The sequence below is a fragment of the Hemiscyllium ocellatum genome, chromosome 23 (assembly GCF_020745735.1).
Source record: "Hemiscyllium ocellatum isolate sHemOce1 chromosome 23, sHemOce1.pat.X.cur, whole genome shotgun sequence".
In the NCBI taxonomy this organism is placed as follows: Eukaryota; Metazoa; Chordata; class Chondrichthyes; order Orectolobiformes; family Hemiscylliidae; genus Hemiscyllium; species Hemiscyllium ocellatum.
The window spans coordinates 9,402,304-9,427,813 of record NC_083423.1 but is presented as its reverse complement, the minus strand read 5'-3'; the positions used below and the strand labels follow the sequence as shown (position 1 = coordinate 9,427,813).

At 42.6% G+C, this 25,510-nt stretch overlaps 1 long non-coding RNA gene across 3 annotated transcripts in view; it reads right to left on the bottom strand.

Annotated features, from left to right (window-relative positions):
* The window catches only part of LOC132826848 (uncharacterized), a 34,925-nt gene extending 12,381 nt beyond the window's left edge, over positions 1–22,544 (bottom strand). The window contains exons 1-3 of one of the 3 annotated variants that reach the window (XR_009645922.1): positions 22,462–22,544; positions 21,788–21,878; positions 3,507–3,735 (exon numbers count right to left, since the gene is read on the bottom strand). This is a non-coding gene — a long non-coding RNA (uncharacterized LOC132826848). Of the gene's footprint in view, positions 1–3,506; positions 3,736–12,711; positions 12,914–21,787; positions 21,879–22,461 lie in introns of those variants that run through there. The other 2 variants (XR_009645923.1, XR_009645921.1) reach the window with 2 other exon arrangements.
* Positions 22,545–25,510: the final 2,966 nt, after the last annotated feature.

Below are 25,510 nucleotides of genomic sequence, written 5' to 3'. Positions count from 1 at the left end.
GCCACCATGGAAAATAAGGAGACTGTAGACCTGAACAGCTATTTCACATAAGTCTTCACTATTGACTGTACAACCAAAATCCAGAAATCGTTGTAAATTAAAAAATGGAAGAAATGGAGGAACTCAAGAAAATCACAATCACCAGGAAAGGGATAGCGACCAAACAGCTGACAAGCCCCTAGTCCTGTTGGACTTCATCTCAGGGTCATAAAAGGAGTAGCCAGTGAGTTAGTTGGTGCTTTGGCTTTAATTTTATAAAGCGTCCTTGCATCAATAGAAATTCTTCTTGACTGAAATTTAGTGGCACTAACTTTTTTATTTGAAAAGGGAGAGCGAAGGCAGAAAGCCCCAGGCCATTTAGCTTAACATTGATCACTGAGAAGATGTTCGACGTGAGTCGGGAATAACTTGATATGGCTCAGCATAAACGAACATAGAGGTTGCTTTGGCATTGCATTTTGGCGTAGATTCGTGTGGAGCCAAGGGAGTATGTGGGAAGGCATGAGGGTGGCCTGGATTGGCATGGATGAGGTATGGGGACTATGCAAGAGGTTGTGGATTGAAGAGATGTTCCATTTCTTGCTTTTCTGTTCAATAAACATCAACAGTGTGCCAAAGCCCTGAGGTCAGGGATCAGGGAATGTCCCAACACCGCACTTCTGGCCTAGCAGTAAACCTTCTGCCTGGACACTCCACAGGTGAGATAATATCTATGAAGCAAGAAGCATTGTTAACTGGCTGAATATAACAAGCCCCCGTCTGGGGTTGGGGGAGGAGAGGGGTATATAATGTAGTTTGGGGGGTACCTATCCTACTACCTTTCCACTCAGCCCTCCATCCCACCAGGTGATGGACAGACACCAAAACCAGCCTGACATGCCCACGATATATAATTAAATAATTAAGGCTCAACTGAGTTTGTTACTGATGAAGGGCTCTGGCCTGAAACGTCGAATTTCCTGTTCCTTGGATGCTGCCTGACCTGCTGTGCTTTAACCAGCAACACATTTTCAGCTCTGATCTCCAGCATCTGCAGACCTCACTTTTTACACCCTCAGTTTACCCAACATTATACTGTCCACACTGTAATATGATCAGGGTGGGCAAGTGGGTAGGAGTAGGTGGGCTTTACTATTTGTAAAAATATTTAAAGAGTGTGAAAGGGGTATTCTCATTTGTGGGTGAGTCTTGCCCAAGGGAGCCATAGAAGGTCTCACCTTCCTTGCCAACATCTTCCTAAAAACCTAAACCCAACTCCCCATCACATTTGCACCTAAACCGACAAAGAAAACACGACCACAGAGCCCTCAGATTTCTCTCACTCTGTGGTCCCAACAGACCTCCTGCATGAGCCCCTGTGCAGTCCCAGAAGCATCTACTACTGGCACTGGCAGGAATCTATACCCAGTGAGGGGCAAATGTCCCAGTGCGAGGTTTCCATTCCCTTTCGACCCAGAATTTCAGATCAATCACTTCATATCAGAGCTTTTATCACTCACCCAATGGGAGAAAAGCCTTCAGTTGCCTAGACATCAATCTCTGGATTGACCTTCCTAAACCCTCTGACCTTTCTCCCTTCCCCCCCGGCACCTCTTTCCAGCATTACTTAAAACCTAATTATATGAACAGCTTTTCATCAGCTGTACATTATCAGATTATGTACCTGTGCAAATAAAGGGCCTGGCAGTGGTGGTATTTTTACTTTTTAAAGGTTCTATATAAATGCAAGTTGTAATTTTTGGAATTAAGAACTTATCTTACATGTCCCTCTTGTAACTCAATAATTCACTGGGCCTTAAAACAGCAAAATTCCCAAAACCTCTCTACATATCCCTTCCCGACATATTCACTCACTTCAATATCCTCTTTCTCCTGAATACTCTGGATAATAGTACTCAATCTTGGTGTTGCCTAATTACCCATTGCTCAGAAGAGTCACATCACACTCGGAATGTGTCTCTCTCTCCACAGATGCTGCCTGATATGTTGAGTTGCTCCAGCACTTTCTGTTTTAACTTCATTTAATCACAATTTAGAGTCAGAGAGTCATAGAGATGTACAGCATGGAAACAGACCCTTTTGTCCTACCCATCCATCCCGACCAGATATCCCAATCCAATCTAGTCCCACCTGCCAGCACCCGGCCTATATCCCTCCAAACCTTTCTTATTCAAATATCCATCCAAATGCCTCTTAAATGTTGCAGTTGTACCAGCCCCCACCATATCCTCTGGCAGCTCATTCCATATACGTACCAACCTCTGTGTGAAAAAGTTGCCCCATAGGTTTCTTTTATATCTTTCCCCTCTCACCTTAAACCTACGCCCTCTAGTTCTGGACTCCCCGACCCCAGGGAAAAGACTTTGCTGATTTAACCTATTCATATTTAATGAACTCTTCTGTCTTCCCCCCCATCTGAACCTTGATGATGCCCTGTACTGTAAACGTTGACTCACTTCAGTTTGAAAAACAGTTGTTTGGACGGGTGTGGCCGGGTTATTTAGCACATTCAGATCTGATGTTACATCTTGTCAGAGAAGACAATCTTTTCTTGAGATCCAGTAATACTCTTGAACCACGCATGAGCAACACAAGTGAATAAAAATCAGCTTCCAAACTAACAAAGTCAACTAGCTACTGGAAACTGCAGTCTCATCAGAAACCCTCTGATTCATGCCTTTTCAACACATAGCAGATCCAGAGGTCTGGTCAAAACACGACAAGCAGAACTTTTATGTTATATGGTAAATAAATAGTAAAATCATCTTAAATGAGTGGAGAACAGTACATTACTCAGATAATATAAACATTCATACCACGTACGACTTCCTAAAGGTAATGGGCATGTAAATTATTCACTGTTAACTTGTGGATACCCAGTACTATTTAAATGATGGATGAAATTAAGCATAGAGCTGATTTTCTAATCATTTTCTATGCATTAATCGAATATATTTACTTCATAGTGGGAACGTGCAAAGGTCGCTGTGTTTGAAGAAAGTAATATATTCAACACAAAAAAATTCTGGTTTTATGTTTCCAAAGATAAAACAGATCCAAACAGCTTAAGGCATGACATTTACGCTGACTAAATCTCACAGACAGACGAACAATTAACAGATTAGCATTTGCAAAGATGAAATGGAGGCCACGACTGTGTAATGTAAAAGCACAGTGATCCTTATCGTTAACTTATCTTTGCATTTAAAACAGGCTAATACTGAAATGAACTGGGCAAATTTTGACATTCAGAAAATAAACATGTAATTTCAAGATATCTGTGTGTACATATAAATAACATGCACCATATATAAATAAATATGTATGTGTTATGTATGTATGTACTAGCTATGTATATGTATAAATATGAATACATGCACACAAAAAAGTCTTAAACTAATATATATTTGGTGTACATGTGTATATGCATGTAATTGAATGTAAACATAAAAATTGGGAATTAAAGCTCATATATGAGTCAGATTACTAAAATATGATTGCTTTTATTTGCTGAGATACATTAAATTTTACAAGTCATTCTACAACTTAATTGGGCCATTATTTTTCAGAGGCTGGGGAAGTGCCTTATGAAGCACTGTGTTGCGCTTTATTGTAGATTTACTACCCAGCTACTCTTCCAAATGTTTCAATTTAAAACCAAAGGAAACGAGGTGGACACCGTAGTGTCAATCATAGAGTCGCAATGAAGCCAGTCACTTTTGGATATTGAGGTCTCTGGATTGTCAAAGAAAAGGAGAAGGTGTTGAGAATGCTGAGAAACAAAAATATCAATTAGACTTGTCAATACAAATTCAAAAGAATACTAAAGCATGGGCAACAATGGGAAAGAACAAAGACATAAATTTGGTGCTTAAAATAAATGATAAAAGTGTACATCAGACTGGAAATAACATTGTTCATACTAATGTTACTACTAAATTATAATAGTAATCGTTATAGTTATAATAATGAGTAATAATATTGTTGCAAATACTGAGGTGTGGGTCTGTTCGAGTAATCATAAGGCATCAACTAATTTGCATTTTAGTTGTTGTTCATATATTGGTCAAAGACCTTTAGCTGAAATTTGCCAAAGCAGAGGTCTTTTATTTGGTTGGTCCATTTGACCAGTGTTTCCCCTACTAAAGCAAATGATAAAATAGTCCTTTCGTCCTGCAAATGTACATTATATTAAAATGGTGAAAGAACTGCATTAATTACTCTTCTTGTTGTCCATGGTCAAGCAAATGAAAGGAAACTATAACTCATAGAATCATAGAGTCATAGAGATGTACAGCATGGAAACAGACCCTTTGGTCCGACTTGTCCATGCTAACCAGATATCCTAACCTAATCTAGTCCCATTTGCCAGCACTTGGCCCACGTCCCTCTAAACCCTTCCTATTCATATACCCAGATATCTTTTAAGTGTTGCAATTGTACCAGCCTCCACCACTTCCTTTGGCAGTTAATTCCATACACACACCACCCTCTGCGTGAAACAGTTGCACCTTAGGTCCATTTTAAATCTTTCACCTCTCACCCTTAACCTATCCCCAACCCCAGGGATAAGAGCTTATCTATTTATCTAATCCATGCCCCTCATGATTTTATAAACCTCTATAATGTCACCCCCTCAGCCTCTGATGCTCCAGGGAAAACAGCCCCAGCCCATTCAGCCTCTCCTCATAGCTCAAATCCTCCAACCCAGGCAATATTCTTGTAGATCTTTTCTGAACCCTTTCAAGTTTCACAACATCCTTCCGATAGGAAGGAGACCAGTATTGCACACAGTATTCCAAAAGTGGCCTAACCAAGGTCCTGTAAGAAACATGCCTGTAATTAATACCAGTACGTGAGGATGTCACAAAGAATTGCATTTGAAATGGCAAGTGGAATTTGTTTGAGGCGTTAAAGTACTCATCAGCTGGCTGCAGACCCAGTGAAGACCCTTGCTCCCTCCGCCAGGAAAGGCCCACAAAACCACATGCCAATCAGACACTGGCAATGCCACTAGCCAGACTTTCCCACAAAACCACAAGGGAGGAGGCCATCCAATGAAAGCTGTCAAGGGCCAAACCAAGAGCATAATCCTGGTAGAGGTGGGAAGGTAACAAGTAATTTGGCCACATCAGTCCACCTCTGATTTAAATGTGTTCCCAGCATCCAAATTCATTATCCAGGAGTCGAGGGTTCCATCCAGACTCAGTGTTGGAACATAAGCAAATTAGACAATGCCCCCCAAATGGTTGTCAGACAACCTCCACATAATCTGTACGTATTGGTGCAGGGATTAATGTTAGCCCTGGACACTCCTATTCCCCTCCTCAAAGAGTAAAATATTGAATGGAATTTTCTGGTCCCTTAAACGTCATGGTCAATGGTGGGAATGTGGACAACACAGTGCGTTTGCTGTTTAAGTTATGACATTGATGGAGTCTTGTGCTGCACAGGATTTTTAAAAATTCATTTATGGGATGTGGGCATTGCTAGCTAATATACAGTTATTCCCCATTTTCCTAATTGCTCAGGGGGCAATTAGGAGACAAACACATTGCTGTGGGTTTGGAGTCACATGTAGGCCAGACCAGGCATGCAATGCCTGCGGTGTTCTGGAGCTATGGTTACCAATGTGACGCCAGGAGACTGACCGTTACACTGTCCCGGCAGTGTCTAGGATCTTCCATCCCTCCCGCTGCTCAGTTCCAAGAGACGGCAGACCAGTTGAATCATTAATTTGATGAAGAGCAGAGAATTGTGGAAGAAGAGTCATCATTGGCCAGTTAGTTGGGTCTTATGAAACTCACTCAAAAATAAATGTGGCCAAAAGAAACAACTAAAATTCAACCCATCCCATCTTCTATATCCAGGCTTGGTTTTAACATCTTATCTGTGGCATGGGAGTTCCATTGGATTGGTTTTTTTGAAAAAATGTCCAGCAGTAATGAAATATTCTAATTAACTTAAAAATAACTCTTCCATTTCTATTACATTATCCTCCTTATGCTAAAGCCGCAAATATAACTAATATCAGTGTTGTATCAGTGGAGAGAAGTAAGTGAGGCTTATAATGGAAACGTAATTAATGTACGTAAGCAAAAATTTAATCATTAGTGCAGTGTGCTTCTTCAGAGGTTCTATTGAACTCCTGGCTCAGTGGGAACTCAGTAACTCTTCCATGAAGTGTCCCTCATTATTGGGCCTTGCTGTTTAAAACATGTCATGATGTGGAGGTGCCAGTGTTGGACTGGTTTGAACAAGGTCAAAAGACACTAGACCAGAGCTCAATGGGTTTATTTGAAAACACTTGCTTTTGGAGTGCTGCTCCTTCATCAGGTGCACGCAAGAAAGGAAGACTACAGACATATCAGGAAGAGGTAGGAAAATAATGGGGTCCATGACAATCCAAATTCTTTTACAAATACTCAGATAAAAAAGTAAACATTAATAATAAAATGAAGCAAAGTCTCTTTTGAAGATGTTTCTAAAATATGAAGATTTTGTGTTGCATTTCACAGAACAAGTGAGACTTGTTTAGATTGGGAAACCTGGTTGGTATGGACGAGTTGGACAGAAGAGTCTGTTTCTATATTATAGGACTCTATGATTCTATTCATACGTGCTTTTTTTGTATGTTTGATTTCATAGTTGATTCAATTTTTATCTGTAAGTTGTACTAAATTCAAAGACCTATAAATGAAACTCAATTTTGGAATTTTGCAAAACCCTGGGGGACTGAGGAAATCATTCCTTACAGTTTCTAGTCTAAGTCGATGTCATACTTTCTTGTTGCCCAGATAGAACAAAGTGAACTGATTCCATTTGTGCAGAGAGTGATAATCTGAAAATGCTGGACAAAGAGGAGCCTAACTTAACATTCCTATCAGCAAGAGTTAAAAAGTGTGGTGCTGGAAAAGAACAGCTGGCCCCGCAGCATCCGAGATGCAAAGGAGTCGACATTTCGAGCATAAGGTTTTCATCATTCCTGATGAAGAGCTTTTGCTCGAAACGTCAACTCTCCAGCTCCTCGGATGCTGCCTGACTAGTTGTGCTTTTCCAGCACCACACTTATTGACTCTGACCTCCAGCATCTGCAGCCCTCATTTTCCCCTATTCTTTTTTGCAATGCTAAGCAAGCATTCAATCCTAATGGTGCAAAGTTCTAGGCCTTTGTCTGGTTTACCCTGAGGATACAAACCGCCGTGAACAGATCCTGCCCTCCCTGGATGTTTTGCCAGAGTTTATTGGTACCTACCAATGCTAGGAGGTGCCAAGAAAGACTTACTCTTTTTTTTCACTGCCTGCCAACTTCTCCTTATGGCACTAGTTGGATTGGCCAAAACGGAACATTTCAAAGAGAATTGGAGAGGCCTCATTCAGCCTCTATTTAAAATGTCCTTGCTGGAAGCCAGGTATTGTCAACTGAGTTTTGAACTTAGATTAGAGTGGTGCTGGAAAAGCACAGCAGGTCAGGCTGCATCCAAGGAGCAGGAAAATTGACATTTCAGGCAAAAAGAAGGGCTTTTGTCTGAAACATCGATTTTCCTGCTCCTCGGATGCTGCCTGACCTGCTGTGCTTTTCCAGCACCACTCTAATCTAGACTCTGATTTCCAACATCTGCAGTCCGTACTTTTGCCTGAGTTTTGAACTTGCAGAACATATCAGTTAGGAGATAGAACAGGCCATTCGGTCCCTTGAGCCTGCTCCACCATTTCAAACAATCACAACTCAACACTCATACCTATCCTCAATAACCTTTCAACCTATTTGCTCACTAACAATTAAAAATATTCAAAGGCTCTTCGTGCACTGCCTTTTAAGGTAGACAGTTCTAAAGATTTACGGCTTTCTGAGAGCAAACGTTTTATCGCATCTTTGTCTTAAATGGGCAATACCCTATTCTGAATAGGGATGAACAGAATTTGAATTACAGTCGTCGAAGAGTGTGTTGCTGGAAAAGCACAGCTGGTCAGGCAGCATCCAAGGAGCAGGAGAGTCGACGTTTCAAGCACAAGCTCTTCAAGTTGGTGATAAAAGGAGACAAACATTTAGCACAATTGTAAAGCATTTTAATTCAGAGGATGAATCTTAACATATTTTGGAAAAGTACTTCAGGGAAGGTTTCTGTCCATGAGCATTATAGATGAGGCCAGACCCCCTCAAAACATTTAAAGAAAATAGACCAGACTCTAAGTTTGCTCGTTATTTTAAGCAGATGTAAGGTGGATCTTCCAGGAGTGATGCAGCTGGTCAAACTACTCAGTTTTAAACAAAATAAAATTGATTTACAGAGTACTGAATGAAACATAAGCAAAAGATAACAGAATTTAGAACATCAACTATTTGAAAACCTGACTGACACAATGTCCCCCGCAACTTAACACAGAGCTATTCTGATTTCCTGCAATATCCCATTAACACACCCCTTCGCAAAAAGGTAAATTTAATCCCAGGTTCTTAAAAGAGAGATGTTAGAGAGAGAGAGGATCAGCCAGGGATCATTGGCAGAAACATGGAATCTCTTTTTTCCCCAGCAGCATCTCTGGATCCTCTGCTAAAATTAAGCCGAACTAGAAAAATCCCAGAACTCGGAGAATCAGCCATTCCCCTTTCATTGTATAAGTGTTAAAAAAAAGTAAAAGCCCTTTTCCACGATTGTTACCTTAGCCAGTATCTCTTCACTATAATCCAAGTCCCTAATCCAAGTCCAGACAAATCGGAACCTCTGCCTTTTACAACCCTTTTGCAAAAACCTACGACAACATAACCTTGTTAAAGGAGCAGCGTCATCACACGAGGCTCATGAGGTTTTATATGGTCATAGAGTCATAGAGATGTACAGCACAGAAACAAACCCTTCAGTCCAACTCATCCATGCCACCAAGATATCCTAACCTAATCTATTCCACCTGCCAGCACTTGGCCCATAGCCCTCCAAACCCTTCCTATTCATATACCCGTCCAGATGCCTTTTAAATGTTATAATTGTACCAGCTTCCACCTCTTTGCCTAGCTGCTCATTCCATACACATACCACCCTCTGCATGAAAAAAGGTGCCCCTTAGGTCCTTTTTATATCTTTCTCTTCTTATCCCAATGCTATGCCATCTAGTTCTGGACTCCCCCAACCAGGGAGAGCACTTTGTCTATTTAGGCTATTCATGCCCCTCATGGCTTTATAAACCTTTATAAGGTCACCCCTCAGCCTCCGACACTTCAGGGAAAACAGCCCCAGCCTATTCAACCTCTCCCTATAGCTCAAATCCTCCAACCCTGGTAACATCCCTGTAAATCTTTTCTGAACCCTTTCAAGTTTCAGAACATCTTTCCAATAGGAAGGAGACCAGAATTTCACACAATATTCCAACAGTGGCCTAACCAATATCCTGTACAGCTGCAACGTGACCTCCCAACTCCTGTACTCAATACTCTGACCAATAAAGGAAAGCATACCAAGCGCCTTCTTCACTATCCTATCTACCTGCGACTCCACTTTCAAGGAGCTATGAACCTACATTCCCAGGTCTCTTTGTTCAGCAACACAGCCTTGGAACTTACCATTAAGTGTATCAGTCTTGTTAAGATTTGCTTTTCCAAAATGCAGCACCTCAATTCATCTAAATTAAACTTCATCTACACTCCCTAGCCCTTTGGTCCATCTGGTCCAGATCCCGTTGTAATCTGAGGTAACCTTCCTCGTTGTCCACTACACCTCTAATTTTGGCGTCATTTGCAAACTTACTAACTTATACCTCTTATGTTCACATCCAAATCATTTCTATAAATGATGAAAGTAATGGACCCAGCACCGATCCTTGTGGCATTCCACTGGTCAGCCCCTCCCCTTTGCTATTCCTTTCAAGTGATGTGAGCATTATTGTCCCACTGCTGGGATATCCTGGAGTATACTGGCATTTCTGGCAAAAATATCACCTGGGAACCCTAGCCATATACCTGGGCAAGGATGGGTGGCCCTGAGTTGACCTCCACTTCCAACTTAGTGGCACAGCAAACCAATGTTTCTCCTGGAACAGAAGGAGCATGGCTGACACCTGCTTATACATATTGCTATGCCTATTGCATACTTAAGAACCAAGCACACAGCTCACCTGTCCTTAGCCACATCCTAACTTAACCCTCTCCAACTCACTACTACTCTTTCTCCAATACCGACTGTAATTCAGGATCATACCATTGTTCAAAGTGAGACAATCCTATACAGGGAAGACTTCAGTTGCATCAAGAAGTTTACTTTTATTTACAAATACCAAAAATAAACAAATATCACACAAATGGAGGCAGCATTTGTCTCTCAGATCAGAACCAAACTGCTTGATGTTGACTATCAACAATTTTACAGTCAATGAGTCATATCTGCACCCAGCCTAGTCCTCCTCAAATCAGGATCAATTGCAACCTATCTGGCTCATAGCCACCTCATATTGTGCACTATCAAACAGAAGGTAATGTTTCTTTTGTGCAATGTCCTTCTCCACCACCTCCTTGGATGACTGCTCCTGTTATTCCAACACATCAGCATCCATCATGTCCAATCTTTGCAGAATACAGCGTTCTAGCATTATGCAACGCAGTCTAGACTGTACTACAAGACTGGTTCAAGCATTCAAATCTCATCTTCAGGAGGCCTATCATCTGGTTCCCCACAGTTCAGCATTGTAACTCTGTTCAGCCTCGGTTGGGTATGTTATCGGGTCATAAGCCATGGCTGCAGAAGGTCCCAGCAATCATATTTGTAAGACATCTGGCTGATCAAATGCAGCAGCAGCCTGAGAAATCTGCAGGGTAATGACAGCTCCAAACTGCAAACTGCTAAGAAGTGGCATCCATAATCGAGGACTACTTGCATGTTGTACAACTCTTTTCTATTGATGAGAGCAGTTGTGTCATTGCACGGTACTCTCTGCACAGTCTACAGTGTGTACAGTCTATTGCATCCTGCAGCCAGGGGAAATTAGCGATATTGCTAAATCCTACTGTGCCTTGTGTAGCATTGACTTTGTCACAGGGGAATGAGCTAAAGCGATGCAATCTTCTACCAATAGCACTCGTGACCAGAAAACCCCAGGAGCAGAAATTAGGCCTTTCAGCCCATTGAGTCTGCTCTATCATTCAATCGTAGCTAATAGGTTTCCCAAACCATTCTCCTGCTTTCTCCCCGTAACCCTTGATTTCCTTGATAATTAAGAACATAAATATGTCAGTCTTAAGTACATTCAATGACCTGGCCTGTACAGCCTTCTGAAATGAATTTCATAGATTCACCATCCTTTGGCTGAAGAGGTTTTGCCTTAGCTTCATTCTAAAAGCTCTTCCTTTTTCTCTAAGGAAGTACGCTAGTGACAACCTGTGAATACATTTGGGGGTCAAGGACTGAGATAGTTTGACCGTGCCCACTCCCCATCTATCAAGGTGATGGTGGTGCAATAGTTCATCTTCCCTCTTGCAGCATCCCCATGTCCACTGGTCCCCTCCCAACCTGAGGTATCGAATATCCACATTCATCATCCTGTGCACTCTGTAATCCCAGGTTGCTGTCTCCAGCCCCTGGCACTGAGTCCTCCAAACACCCCAATGTCCACTGATACCCATCCATTCATTCAACTGGCCCCCAAGTCTGACTGCATCTTACTCCCACCCCTCCATCCAACTTGGATGGACAGGTGATGACTGAGCAGACCCCTGACTGATCTCAGTACACCTTCCCAACAAACCATCCTCTACACCCCTGACTGGTTGTCCTGGAGATACAGGAGTGACCATGGCCTACTCCTCAGACTATAATGAGATGCAACTCCAAACCCACAAGCCTTATTGGGGCCAAATCCCTGTCCTAATCACAGACACTGTCCTTGACTGATAGGACTGGCATCCCGAACTAATGCCCATCCTCCTCAATGTGACGGAGAGCAACCCACCTCCAGCTGTGACATACTACATGGTTCAGACACAGTACTGTCCATCAACATGTCCTCTCCCTTGACAGATAACTGATGTTGACCCAACATGACAGGCTTTCATAGAATCCCCGAAAGTATGGAAACAGGCCATTCGACTCAACACATCCACACTGACCCTCTGAAGAGTAACCCACCCAGACGCATTCCCCTGCCCTATTACTCGACATTTCTCTGAATAATGCACCTGACCTACACACCCCTCAACACTCTGGGTAATTTAGAATGGCCAATCCACCTAGCTTGCACATCTTTGGACTGAGGGAGGAAACCGGAGCACCCGAAGAAACCCACGCAGACATGGGGAGAACATGCAAACTCCACACAGACAGTCACCCAAGGCTGGAATCGAACCAGGGTCCCTAGTGCTGTGTGGCAGCAGTGCTAACCACTGAGCTACTGTGCTGCTTTATGTCTGCACTAAGCAACAAGACAGAATACAGTTCACCTTTAAAGTGTGGCTGAGGTAGCAAAGCATTGAAAGGCAAAACATGGCAGGGATATTGTGAGTGTCCGAGTGAACACTAAGTGAGTGAATATGAAGTCAGCAAGTGAGTCACCCTGAAATGCAGCCTGGTCCGTTCGGTGAGCTGGCTGTCTGTCCCACAGGCTAAGGATCCTTGCAGCAGCACTCCAATGGAAGGTGCAAGTGCACTCTAAGTGTAGTATAGACGTGCAGAAAGTGAACTGTAATTGGATCAGAGATGTGCACTAACGGTGGAGTGAGGTTGCCCCTATGTCAGATGCCAGCGCCACGAATGTGGAATGCGTATGGTCACTGCCCATGGATCGTGCCTTGAGATGTTAGTGCCAGGTTTCCAAGATGAAGGTCTGGATGAGCAAGACACAGGCTGAAGATGCTAGGACTGTTCCAAATGACTGACCAGGCCCCTGACTGACCTCCATTCATCTTCTCGACTGACAACACGTTAATGCCCTGGAAACATATGGAAGATAGGAATCAATACGCAATTCAGTTCCCCCAAGTGAGTAGCCATGGCAACAATTTAGAATGTCTTGAGTAGATGCCTGACAATGGACAACCCTTGGCCTTATTGCAGATACTGTCCTCAACTGGTTGTACTGTGAAACCCAACTGATGGTAGCCCTCCATAACATGGTTGATGTTCAACGTGTGCAGTCACTCCAAATCTACAATTTTAAACTATTCACTGACACTGGACTCGCTTTGGCAACCAAACTGAATCAAACTGAACCCCCCCAAATTTTGATGCATTTTAAGAAGTTCTCAGGAAAGGCTGAATAAATTAAAATAACGATTGTTTTCAGCAAAGTTTTCATTTAAAGCTTCAAAACTGCTGAACATTTAATTGCAGAGGGAACTCTGGTGCAACTCCGGCAGAGGGATAATCCAGAAAGCAGCTCCAAAGGTCCAGAAATGGTGGGATAAATGTCTGAGTGCTGCTTACAAATTAGTGAATCATCTAAGTTCTTCAGAGATGGTGTACCTCCCAGTCCCAGGCAAGTTGCCTCATAGTATTTCCCACCCCTGTTGCTCTGTGACAACAGAAGGATCTATATTAGTGCAATAACATGCAATAGATAAAGTGTTGCTTCCCTTAAATCGAACCACCTTTACTGCACTAAAATGTCAGACTGCCACTGCCTTCACTGTGAGATTTTCCACTTTCTGCCAAATATAGAGTCAAGTTTGTCTCAGCCAGCCCCCTGAACACTCAAGCTAGCTGCAGCAGTCACGTCATTTAAAAGGATGTAAGAGTGTGAAAAATGCGGAACTGACTAATTCAGTGAACTGACTTCATTCAAAGGAAACTTTTGTGAATAGTTGATATGGCAGTGATACGCTGCGTGGAATCTTTCCAGTATCTGAACCGCATGGGCAATGCTGAAGGAGTCGAGAGATTCTGATACAAACAATAAAATTATCTCGACATCGAGGAGAAAAAGGCTGATTTCCCCCTGAAGGTTTTAACGGGGCTAGATGAAAATTGTAGAATCCCTACAGTGTGGAAACAGGCCATTTGGCCTTGCAGGTCCAAACCGATCCTCTGAAGAGTAACCCACCCAGACCCATTCCTCTATATTTACCCTTAACTAATGCACCTAACCTACACATTCCTGAACACTATGGGCAATTTATCATGGCCAATTCACCTGACCTGCACATCTTTGGATTGTGGGAGGAAACCCATGCAGACACGGGGAGAATGTGCAAACTCCACACAGACTGTCACCTGAGGCTGGAATCAAACCCAGGTCCCTGGCGCTGTGAGGCACCAGTGCTAACCACTAGGCCTCCCTGCCATCCCTAGCCACTGTGTCGCCCCTATAATCTTACAAGTAAGCAGTGAATGACCCACTTGCATGCACTAATACCTCACTATTGCCTCAACACGCATCATTTATATTCAGGTTGCTATTCTCCCTGAGGTATCATTGAAATACTGATGATCTTGGAAGTCACTGTGGTTACTTCGAGGCTGGAGCTCACAGCATCTTCTCCAAGTATCCATGGTGACTGATATTGCCCAGCATCCAATGGCATGCTCTGTGGGCAGTGACCATCTCCACACTCTGTCCACACAAGTAAAGTACCAGCCTCACCACCCCATCATGGCACATTGTGGACGAGCATATCGTGCAGTTCAACACTTCAGCGAAACAACTCAGAGTTCGCCAAAACGTTACATTCCAGTGCTGCTGCCAAGCTGCTTTACCCACAAGGGCATATACCCAGCGTCTAACTCTGGGGGAGTCCTAGCTTGCTTTCTTCATGCTCACTTCCTTTGTGCTCATGTGGATTCTCACAGCCTCTCAGCCTTGCCTTATTGCACATACAAAAACGGCTGCAGCCTACCCTGTACATCAGCTCTGAGCAGTCAAGGGGGCAGACTTGGTGGCAGATGGCACCATGCAATGCCATCATTAGACATAAAGCATGTGCCACAACTCACTTGGCAAAAACACCCCACATCCTTCAACCAACTGGTCATATCTGAAAGTCTAAGGGGAGTAGCACTTAGTCCAGTCAAGGGGGCTGGTGTGTCCTCAGTGAGATATGGTGGTGAGGTGTCTCTACTGACTGAGTAGGAAATGCAGAGGATAGGAAGGGTTAGCAATCGGTGGCGAGGTAGGGGGTGTTGGTGGGGGTGGGGGGTGGGGAGTGGGCGGTGGCATCTAAAGTGGCTGAGAGCCATTGAGGGAAGATGCTGCATGTGACATTGAGAATAATAGACTGTGAGCCATGTTGGGTGTTTGGCTCTTCTGAGCAATGGCTAAACAGGTTGGAACTCTACTCACTGGAGTTTTGAAGAATGAGAGGTGACCTCAATGAAACCTACAGGATTCTTAAAGGCTTGGACAGGGTAGATGCTGAGAAGATGTTTCCCCATTATGAGAGAGTGTAGGGTCAAAGGACATCACCTTAGAATAAAGGGGTGTCAATTTAAGACTGAGATTAGGATGAGGAATTTCCTCTCCCACAGAGTTGTGACTCTTGCCACAGAGAGTCCTTACGTACATTTAAGGTTCAGAAAAATTGATTCTTGATCTATCAAGGATTGGGGAAACTGCAGGAAAATGGATGTGAGGAAGGCCAGATCAGCCATGATCCTATTGAATGGCTTAGCAGCCATGATAGGTTGAATGGCCTGCTCATATTTCTATTAGTCTTCTGGGTGCAATAACGAAGTTTATTTTATTCATTCATGAGATGAGGGTGTCACTAGCCAGGCTAGCATTTATTGCCATCCTTAATTGCCCAGAGGGCAGTTAAGAGTCAACCTCATTGCTGTGGATCTGGAGTCACATGTAGACCAGACCAGGTAAGGATGACAGCTTCCTTCCTTAAAGGACATTAGTGAAGTAGATGGGTTATTCCAACAATTGACAATGGATTCATGGTCATCATTAGATTGTTATCATCCTTCATTTAAACTGGAATCAAATTCCACTATTCGAGCCATTGTTGCCAGGACGTTACCTGGGTCTCCGAATTAAAGATCCAGTAATAAACTACGAGGCCATTGCTGAATGTGAACTATCAGAGAGAAAGGTCGCACTTAGCCCAGCAGAATGCAGGGGGTCATTCTTGTAGCATTGCTGCACAATCTCCAGTCTGTGGACACAGTGCTGACCTCAGAAACTATTTCAGTGCAGTCGGTCAGTATTTGAAATTGTGCACAGCTCAGGTTTAAACATGGCATCGATGGTGGGAGTATCTTAAGGTCTCTCCATTAGCAAAGTCCTCAGCTGTTGCTGCTGAACGTGGGATTGAGGAAGAGAGGGGTCATGGGGATAGGATGTGCACTTAATGAAGTGAACAGCGAAGACAAGTCCCCAGAGCTCACAGAGGGGCACTCTCTCTGAGAATCTCTGGAATTGACACTTCATCAAAATTTGGGAGCATTTAAAATTTAAAAGCCTACAGTCTTTAAACATTGTGAAATGTGAACGTTAAACATGCAGCACATCTCTTCCCTGGACCCCTTGAGATGCACTACCAATACCTTCCTACCTCTTCTATTCTATGGGAAAATCATATTAAAAGCAATATCAAAGTGGCTGCAGTTTAGTGTCCGGTTTGAGAAAATGTATCTGCTTGCTTCACCAGCCTGAAATGTCACCGTAAATGTGCCTGATTAAATTATGACAAGCAAACAGTTACCATAAAATGACAATCAGATTAAATCATCGGACGCTTTCCTTGTTCAATATTCAACAGTCAAATCAATAGTTCAACATTAGAATTATAGAATCATACAATATAGAAGAGGTCCATCAAGTCTGTAGCACCAAAAACACACTAAATCTGTATTAGTCTCACTTTCCTGCACTACACCCACAGCCCTCAATATCATGACACTTCAAATGCTCATCAAATATTTTTTAAAGTTTGTGAGGTTACTGGTCTCAACTACTCTTCTACACAACATGTTCCAGACCCCCACCATTCTCTGGGTGAAAACATTTTTCCTCAAGTCCCCTCTGAATCTCTTGCCTTTCATCTTGAACCATTGGTTGATTCAATCAAATGATGTATATTAGAGTTATAGAGTTATACAGCACAGTAAATGACCTTCTGATTTATCTCGTCCATGCCGATCAGATATCCTAAATTAATCTAGTCCCATTTGCCAGCATTTGGCCTGTATCCATCTAAACCCTCCATGTCATGTACTCATTCAGATGCCTTTTCAATGTATTAACCTCCACGACCTCCTCTGGTGGCTCATTCCCTACTCGCACTATCCTCTGTGTGAAAAAGTTACCCGTTCAATCCCTTTTAAATCTTTCCCCTCTCAGCTTAAACCTAGAATCTCTAACTTTGGACTCCCCTACCCTGGGAAAAAGACCTTACCTATTTATCCTATCTACACCCCTCATGATTTTATAAACCGCTATAAGGTCATCCCTCGGCCTTCGACATTTAAGGGAAAACAACCCCAGCCTATTCAGCCTTTCCCTGTATCTCAAATCCCTCTAATCCTGGCAACATCCTTGTAAATCACTTCTGCACCTTTTCAAGTTTAACAACTATAGCAGGGAGACCAGAATGGACGCAGTATCCAAAACTGGCCTAACCAATGAGCTTACAGCCTCAACATGACCTCCCGACTCCTACACTCAATGAACTGACTAATAAAGGCCAACAGTTTAAGCGAACTCTAGTAGAAAACAGACCAGACATTTCATATAGAGTAGCTGTTCACAGCTAAATCATTCCAGGTCCTGTTGTCTACCTCCGTATGTGTAACCTCCTGAGTTTTGCTCTGTAACATTGTTAAATAACTTTGTTTGTAAATGGGAATGTGTCCAAGGTGTAAATGATGGTCTTTATTTTCTGTCTGCTTCAATGCCCCTTTGATTGAAGTTAATTATTGGGAAGGGGACTCCATTCCAAAAGCAACACAGTTGTCAACTGTTTCAGACTATGATGGATACTCTGAATCCAAGATCACATTTCCACACTGTCCTACATTACATTTGTATTGTGAAACAATTGTGGAATTGTGCCGGAGTAAATGGTTATTCTGTGCCATTGCATTAAAATGAGAGAGTCAAATGACATAGCAAACAGAGAGTGGAAAAGAAACGGTTCTGTACTAGTTTAGAGCTTTGCTTAGCTAAGCAGTTTTAAAACAAATGTAAGATGCCAGGATAAGAATAAAATAGAGTAAGCAGTTGTGTTAATACAGTCTGCTTTAGTACAGTGAGTTTTCATTCAGAACTTCCCAAATGCTGACCATTTCACTGAAGAGTCTCAGTCTTTGTCTCAGCTCAGTTACCTGTGAGACAATCACTGTTGTATCCTTGAGAAGTGTCAATGTGTAATAGGATACAAAACTGACTAAAAAAATTAAAAACAAGTAAAATGAAGGAGGAAAAATCAAGCAGCAAAAAGTCATGCCCCGTGTCTGAGATGTGTATGACATTCAGCAGCATCTGAAAAGGTCATTAGCCAGAAAATCATGACATTCTGGTTTGAATTATGAAATATCTTTTTGAACTGCTGAGAGTATGCAAGTCCCTTCAAATGATGACATGAGGGAAAACTCAAGTAGCACTGAATGACTGGAAGGTATAATGTGGAGGAGCCGGTGTTGAACTGGGGTAGACAAAGTCAGAAGTCACATGACACCAGGTTATAGTCCAAGAGGTTTATTTGAAATCACAAGCTTTTGGATCGCTGCCCCTTCATTAGGTGAAGTGTCAAAGTTGGACTATAATTGGGTGTCATGTGACTTCTGACTTTGTCTGGAAGATGAAATGAAACAAATAGGTTGCAGGATCATATAGAATGTGCATGATCTGTAAATGGACAAGCTTAATAAATTGATTAATTTTGTTCCAGGTTACTTCGATAATTTCTGTGGATGTGAGGAAAGGGTGCATTGTAACTTCTCTAAATGGTATGGTAGCAGATATGTGATAACCACAGCAAGCTTCCATTTTAATTCAATAAAGTTATTTCAATAGTATCTTTCACTTCTGCAACCTCTATCTGCAGAACAGGCAAGAGCAGCAAAATCATGGGAACACAACTAATTCTACAAATCATATATCACACTTGGATATGTGTAAATTTTGCTTCATCGTCTTTGCAATAGCCTGGGATTCCCCATTAAACATCTTTATGATGGCACAATCGTTACAAAGACTACTGCAGTTCAAGTCCACAATATTCTCCTTAGAAAAAGTAAAGTAAGGTGTTAAAGTTAAAAATCACACAACTACAGGTTATACTCCAACAGGTTTAATTGGAAGCACTAGCTTTCGGAGTGCCGCTCCTTCATCAGGTGGTTGGGGAATACACAATTTTAAGACACAAAATTTATAGCTATGTGATAACTACAGCTAGCTTCCATTTTAATTCAATAAAGTTACTTCAATAGTATCTTTCACATCGCTATAAATTCTGTGTCTTACAATTGTGTACTCCCCAACCACCTGATGAAGGAGCAGCGCTCCGAAAGCTAGTGCTTCCAATTAAACCTGTTGGACTATAACCTGTAGTTGTGTGATTTTTAAATTTGTCCACCCCAGTCCAACACCAGCATCTCCAAAAGGTAATAAATGTGGTCTTCCTGAGGTTACTCATTTTCAATGATCAAATTTACAAAAAGAAATAGATTGTGCATTTCATTGATGTCAATTGTATACCTGGTCTGTCAGGTATGGTTACATTATTTACACAAGTCCTGAAGAGAGGCATGAACATGAACTCAAAAGCAAAGTGAAAAATCAGAATACTATTCTTTGGTATCCTAAGGTTTGGGTTAAGCATACCTTGACCCAGAGGTTAACTTTATATACGCATTAGGATGAAATTGCAGACTCCATATTCCCAACTGGAAACTATACTCGAGAAAAACAGAGGTCTGAAAATGGAGATTTCAGTTTATGGATCATGGCAGATGGAAGTTTGACCAGAAGAGCAAAACTGAAGGTGACTGTCATGAAGTACAGCACGAATTCTATTGTAACCCACAGAACCAACTCAAGTTTTTGCTAACATTTTCCAAATAATAACTGAATTTGTGACATAGAGACCGCCTTCTTTGATGAGACTACAAGCTAGAATGTATGCAACAGTGGGGTCTGGAAAGTCTCAAAACAAACTCCATTTCTGTTTTCATGTTAACATTACTGCTTTTATTAAACACAAAACTGGATTCTAGAATTGGACCAGAGTTGGATAATAGCTTCAGTTCAATCATAGACTTTCTGATAGTAAAAATTCGTTGAAAGTTTTCTGATTAACGCATTCAAATCACAAAACACAGCAGTAAACATAGACCTTTTCATTTCCAATTTATAAACCTGAGGTAGTTGATTCAAAATCAGTAAACAAATTGAAAATCAATTATCTGATAAATGCATGTTTTACAACAAAGTTGGGGTGAGCTCTGGGGTGATGTTGCCAATATTTTAAGAACAGCTGCTGAAAATTTGACAAGGGAGAGAAATGTTAATCATTCGTGATCAGTTAACATCAGTAACCAATTGCCATCCAGTGTTCATTTCTGCAGTGTTTTGGTTCTCCTAATTAATTATGAATTCCCTACAGTTTGTAAAGTTTCAAGCATTTCATACCATTCTTGGAAAACAGGGGGTATGCTTTATTAGAATAAAAATTCATATTTGCGTATTGCATGTTTCTTCCAAGAACAAACATTGGAGGAGAACACAAATGGGTAGAAATCAGTCCAAAATAGATTTTTAAAAATGTATAATTGCTGAACTAATGGCTATTTAACTCAGGTAAATGCACAATAAAATAAAACCAACAATTGCCTCTTGTTTGAACTATTAATGTTCTTGTACATTCGCTGGGTCAGAGAAAGTATTTTAATTTGTGCATAATTACAGGCAATTGTATTAAAATTATTTCATTTTTGGTATGATTTTATTGCATGAAAACTATTCAACAGAAATGATAAAAGTGAATGAATTGAGTGTAGGAAAGTTAATCTGGAAATTTTCTTATTCATTAAAAATTAGAGAGACTTTTTGCAGTCTTTGGAACAATCCTGTGAGGATCTTTGATTTAACAGACTCAATAAGTTTAGTCGGGTTCAGTCACAGTTTTGCTGATAGTAAAAATTCATTGAAAATTTTCTGATTAACCTTTCAAATGACAAAACACTGCAGTAAATATAGATCTTTTTATTTGAAAAATCATATTTGGAGTTGATTTAATGATTTATAGACTTCCTCTATTGCTGAAACCAAAAATATCTTGATGTTATATGTGCACTAACATAATCAATTCATAACTTATCAAGTAATTTGCTTATTATTTGTACCAATGAATCATTTGATAGCATTATGCAATATAACTTCCATTCCAGTCTTTCACCATTCAGTCAACATAACTTTAATGCTACTTCTGCCTATAATTTTATTCTTACATTACAGACCTTAGGAAACTTAGTGTGGAAATTGCTTTTGATGATATAATATGTCAGGATAACATTCTTCCCTTTGCCTTTATAAATGGAAGGCACTAGTCCATATAAAATGGACAAAATAAAAGGAGAGATGAATGAATGCATTGAGCATTCTTATCTGTTAAGAACATCAACAATAGTTTTGAAGTAAAGTCAATGGCTACAACAACTTGTAGGTTTCACCATTAAATCTTGTAACTATAAACGACAGTCTGAATGCATGAAAATCTGGCAAGACTTGCAACAGAATTTGCCCAATTTTCTGTCCATTAGCTTAAATTATTGGAACATTTAGCTGGCAACATAATTTGATGCAAGTAATCCTCTTTTCCTGATTTTCCTCCCTTATTAGAAAATAAAAGGAGAAATGCACTTACAATTTAACCCTGTGTTCCATAGTGTTCAGAAACTGCTCAAACTTCACTGAGTACCTTAGTTTCCTGCAATGGCATTAATCTCAACGTTGACCTATTTAAAAATGAAGGGCTTAAAGTCAGTGTTAGGACAATAGCAATCAGAAAAAAAAAATCAAGATTTCACTGTTATCTGAGTCTCTTGATTTAATTAGAAACGTTTTCAGTGACTGCAAGGTGGGTAGAATTCTGCTTCTTCCTATATATTAATCATAGCAGACAGTAGTAACATAATAACTGCATGAATTTTCACTCTGCTGTTCATTGTGTTCATTGTGCAGCAGAAAACTATCTTCAGAGTTTTTTTTTCTGAACTAGCCATTCAATTTGCATTCTTGTGTTCAGTATTCGAGAGAATGGGGTGGACATAAAGCATAAAGTGGTATTCCCTGCTTTACACCAAAATCTACTTTCTTTTGCTAAAAATAGCAAAGGAATGAAAATACAACTCTTTTGAGTGTTGATAACCTTTGTCAGTTGTATGAATGCAATACAGAAATGCAAACGGAACGAGTTTTCAGAACATCGATAACAATGCCATCTCCGCACATATTCCGTACTTACTTAGCAGCTCAATATATGTATATATTTTTAATACAAATTGCAAAATCTACTGGATATGAAACTGTTTAACTCACTTTGAAATTGAGCTCTTATCTCTTATTTTCCACAGTCTGCATCCGCCACCAACGCATGTAAAGTGAATAGGCTGATCTCGCTTCTAATAAATCATACTGTCTGCTTCACCTCCCAACCAAGGCAAGGGACACTTGTTTTAATACAGCCCTGATCACAATTGCAATCCTGAAAGAATCTGAACGCTCAGTTTTCAAAGTAAAATCAATGCTGTTGTGAAATGCAGCGTTTTATATCCACACAAATGTGCTATTTTGTATTATTTTATCGAGAAGTAAACAGCGTTATTTTCTCATCAACGTTATATCTCCAAAAAGGCTCAGGAGCAATCAGGTAGCCTTTATGTCTTAAAAATCTTCTTGCAGCTGGGTTTAAAACGGCTTGATTATTCCCCACATTCCCAGATCATAGTAAAATTAAGACTTTTCTCCGTGTTGAAATTTTTGTCGTTCCTTGTATTGCTTCTTTAAAAAAACACACATATATTCAATGTTACTACACAGAATTAGGCTATTCAGCCCATCTGACCCATGCCTGTTTATGCCACAGACGAATTTTCTTAACTTAGTCTCACCCTTCAGCATCCCCTCCTATTCCTTCTCCCATTGTTCAGCTGTCTAGCTACTCATTAAAGGCATCGATTCTAATAATCTTACCGCCTCCTGGCAGTAACAAGTTCCTCATTGCAAACATTACTGCTATTTCTAGATTGTTTCAACACTGCAGCAGGCAGTGAGGAAAGCTAATTGCATGCTCTTCATAGCGAGAGGGTTTGAGTATTGGATTAAGGATACCTTGCTGCAGTTATACAGGGCCTTGGTCAGTATTAGGTGCAGTTTTTAGTCTCCTAGTCTGAGGAAGGACATGTTTGCTATTGAGGGAGTCCAGTGTCGGTTCACCAGAATGATTCCTGGGATGGCAGGACTGACATATGAGGAAAGACTGGGTCAGCTTGGCTTGTATTCGCTGGAACTTAGAAGAATGAGGGGCAAATCTCATTGAAACAAACGAAATCCTGATGGGACTGGACAGACTAGATGTGGGAAGAATGTTCCCCGTGTTGGGCATTGCAGAATGAAGGATCACAGTCTAAGAATAAATGGAAGCCATTCAGGACTGAGATGAGGAAGAATTCGTTCACTCATAGAGTTGTGAACCCCTGTGGAATTCTCTCCCACAGGAAATTAGTTCATTAGATATATTCAAGAGGGAGCTGGATGTGGCACTTGCGGATAAAGGGATCAAGGGGTATGGGGAGAGGGTGGGAATGGGATAAGGAGATTGCATGATCAGCCATGATGGTGTTGAATGGCAGTGCAGGGCTGAAGGGCCAAATAGCCTACTCCTGCACCTGTTTTCTATGCTCCCTATGGGACATGGAGATTAATATTTCTGTTAAAAGTGCAGCAGAGGAACTCCGTTCTAACAAAGCAACTCAATCAGTCATGAAAAAAAATGAAAACAACACAGAAAACATAAATTTCTTACCTCCTATACTTGAACCTCAGGGGAAGCCAGCACAGACTCCCAGCCTCAGCACAGACTCCCAGCCTCAGCACGGACCCCCAGCCTCAGCACAGACCCCCAGCCTCAGCACGGACTCCCAGCCTCAGCTCAGACTCCCAGCCTCAGCACAGACTCCCAGTCTCAGCACAGACCCCCAGCCTCAGCACGGATTCCCAGCCTCAGCTCAGACTCCCAGCCTCAGCACAGACTCCCAGCCTCAGCACGGACTCCCAGCCTCAGCACGGACCCCCAGCCTCAGCACGGACTCCCAGCCTCAGCACGGACTCCCAGCCTCAGCACGGACTCCCAGCCTCAGCACACACTCCCAGCCTCAGCACGGACCCCCAGCCTCAGCACGGACCCCCAGCCTGAGCACGGACCCCCAGCCTCAGCACGGACTCCCAGCCTCAGCACGGACCCCCAGCCTCAGCACGGACTCCCAGCCTCAGCACGGACTCCCAGCCTCAGCACGGACCCCCAGCCTCAGCACGGACTCCCAGCCTCAGCACAGACCCCCAGCCTCAGCACGGACTCCCAGCCTCAGCACGGACTCCCAGCCTCAGCACGGACTCCCAGCCTCAGCACGGACTCCCAGTCTCAGCACAGACTCCCAGTCTTAGCTCAGAGTCCCAGCCTCAGCACAGACTCCCAGCCTCAGCACAGACTCCTAGCCTCAGCACAGACCCCCAGCCTCAGCACGGACTCCCAGCCTCAGCACGGACCCCTTGCCTCAGCACAGACTCCTAGCCTCAGCACAGACTCCCAGCCTCAGCACACACTCCCAGCCTCAGCACAGACTCCCAGCCTCAGCACAGACTCCCAGCCTTAGCTCAGAGTCCCAGCCTCAGCACGGACCCCCAGCCTCAGCACAGACTCCCAGCCTCAGCACAGACTCCCAGCCTCAGTTCACACTCTCAGCCTCAGCACAGATTCCCAGCCTCAGCACAGACTCCCAGCCTCAGCACAGACTCCTAGCCTCAGCACACACTCCCAGCCTCAGCTGGGACTCCCAGCCTCAGCACACACTCCCAGCCTCAGCACAGACTCCCAGCCTCAGCACAGACTCCCAGCCTCAGCACCAACTCCCAGCCTCAGCACAGATTCCCAGCCTCAGCACAGACTCCCAGCCTCAGCACCAACTCCCAGCCTCAGCACAGATTCCCAGCCTCAGCTCAGAGCCCCGGCCTCAGCACAGCTTTCCAGCTTCAGCACAGACTCCAAGCCTCAGCACGGACCCCTTGCCTCAGCACACACTCCCAGCCTCAGCACACACTCCCAGCCTCAGCACGGACTCCTAGCCTCAGCACAGACTCCCAGCCTCAGCACACACTCCCAGCCTCAGCACGGACTCCTAGCCTCAGCACAGACTCCCAGCCTCAGCACACACTCCCAGCCTCAGCACGGACTCCCAGCCTCAGCACAGAATCTGGGATTCAGTACAGAATCCCAACCTCAAAACCCTTGAAGTGAAGCCTGGCATGATCTGGAGTCAAGGCCCAGTGTGAACTGGAGGCTAGGCGCTGGCAGGGTCTGGGTTGGAAAGAC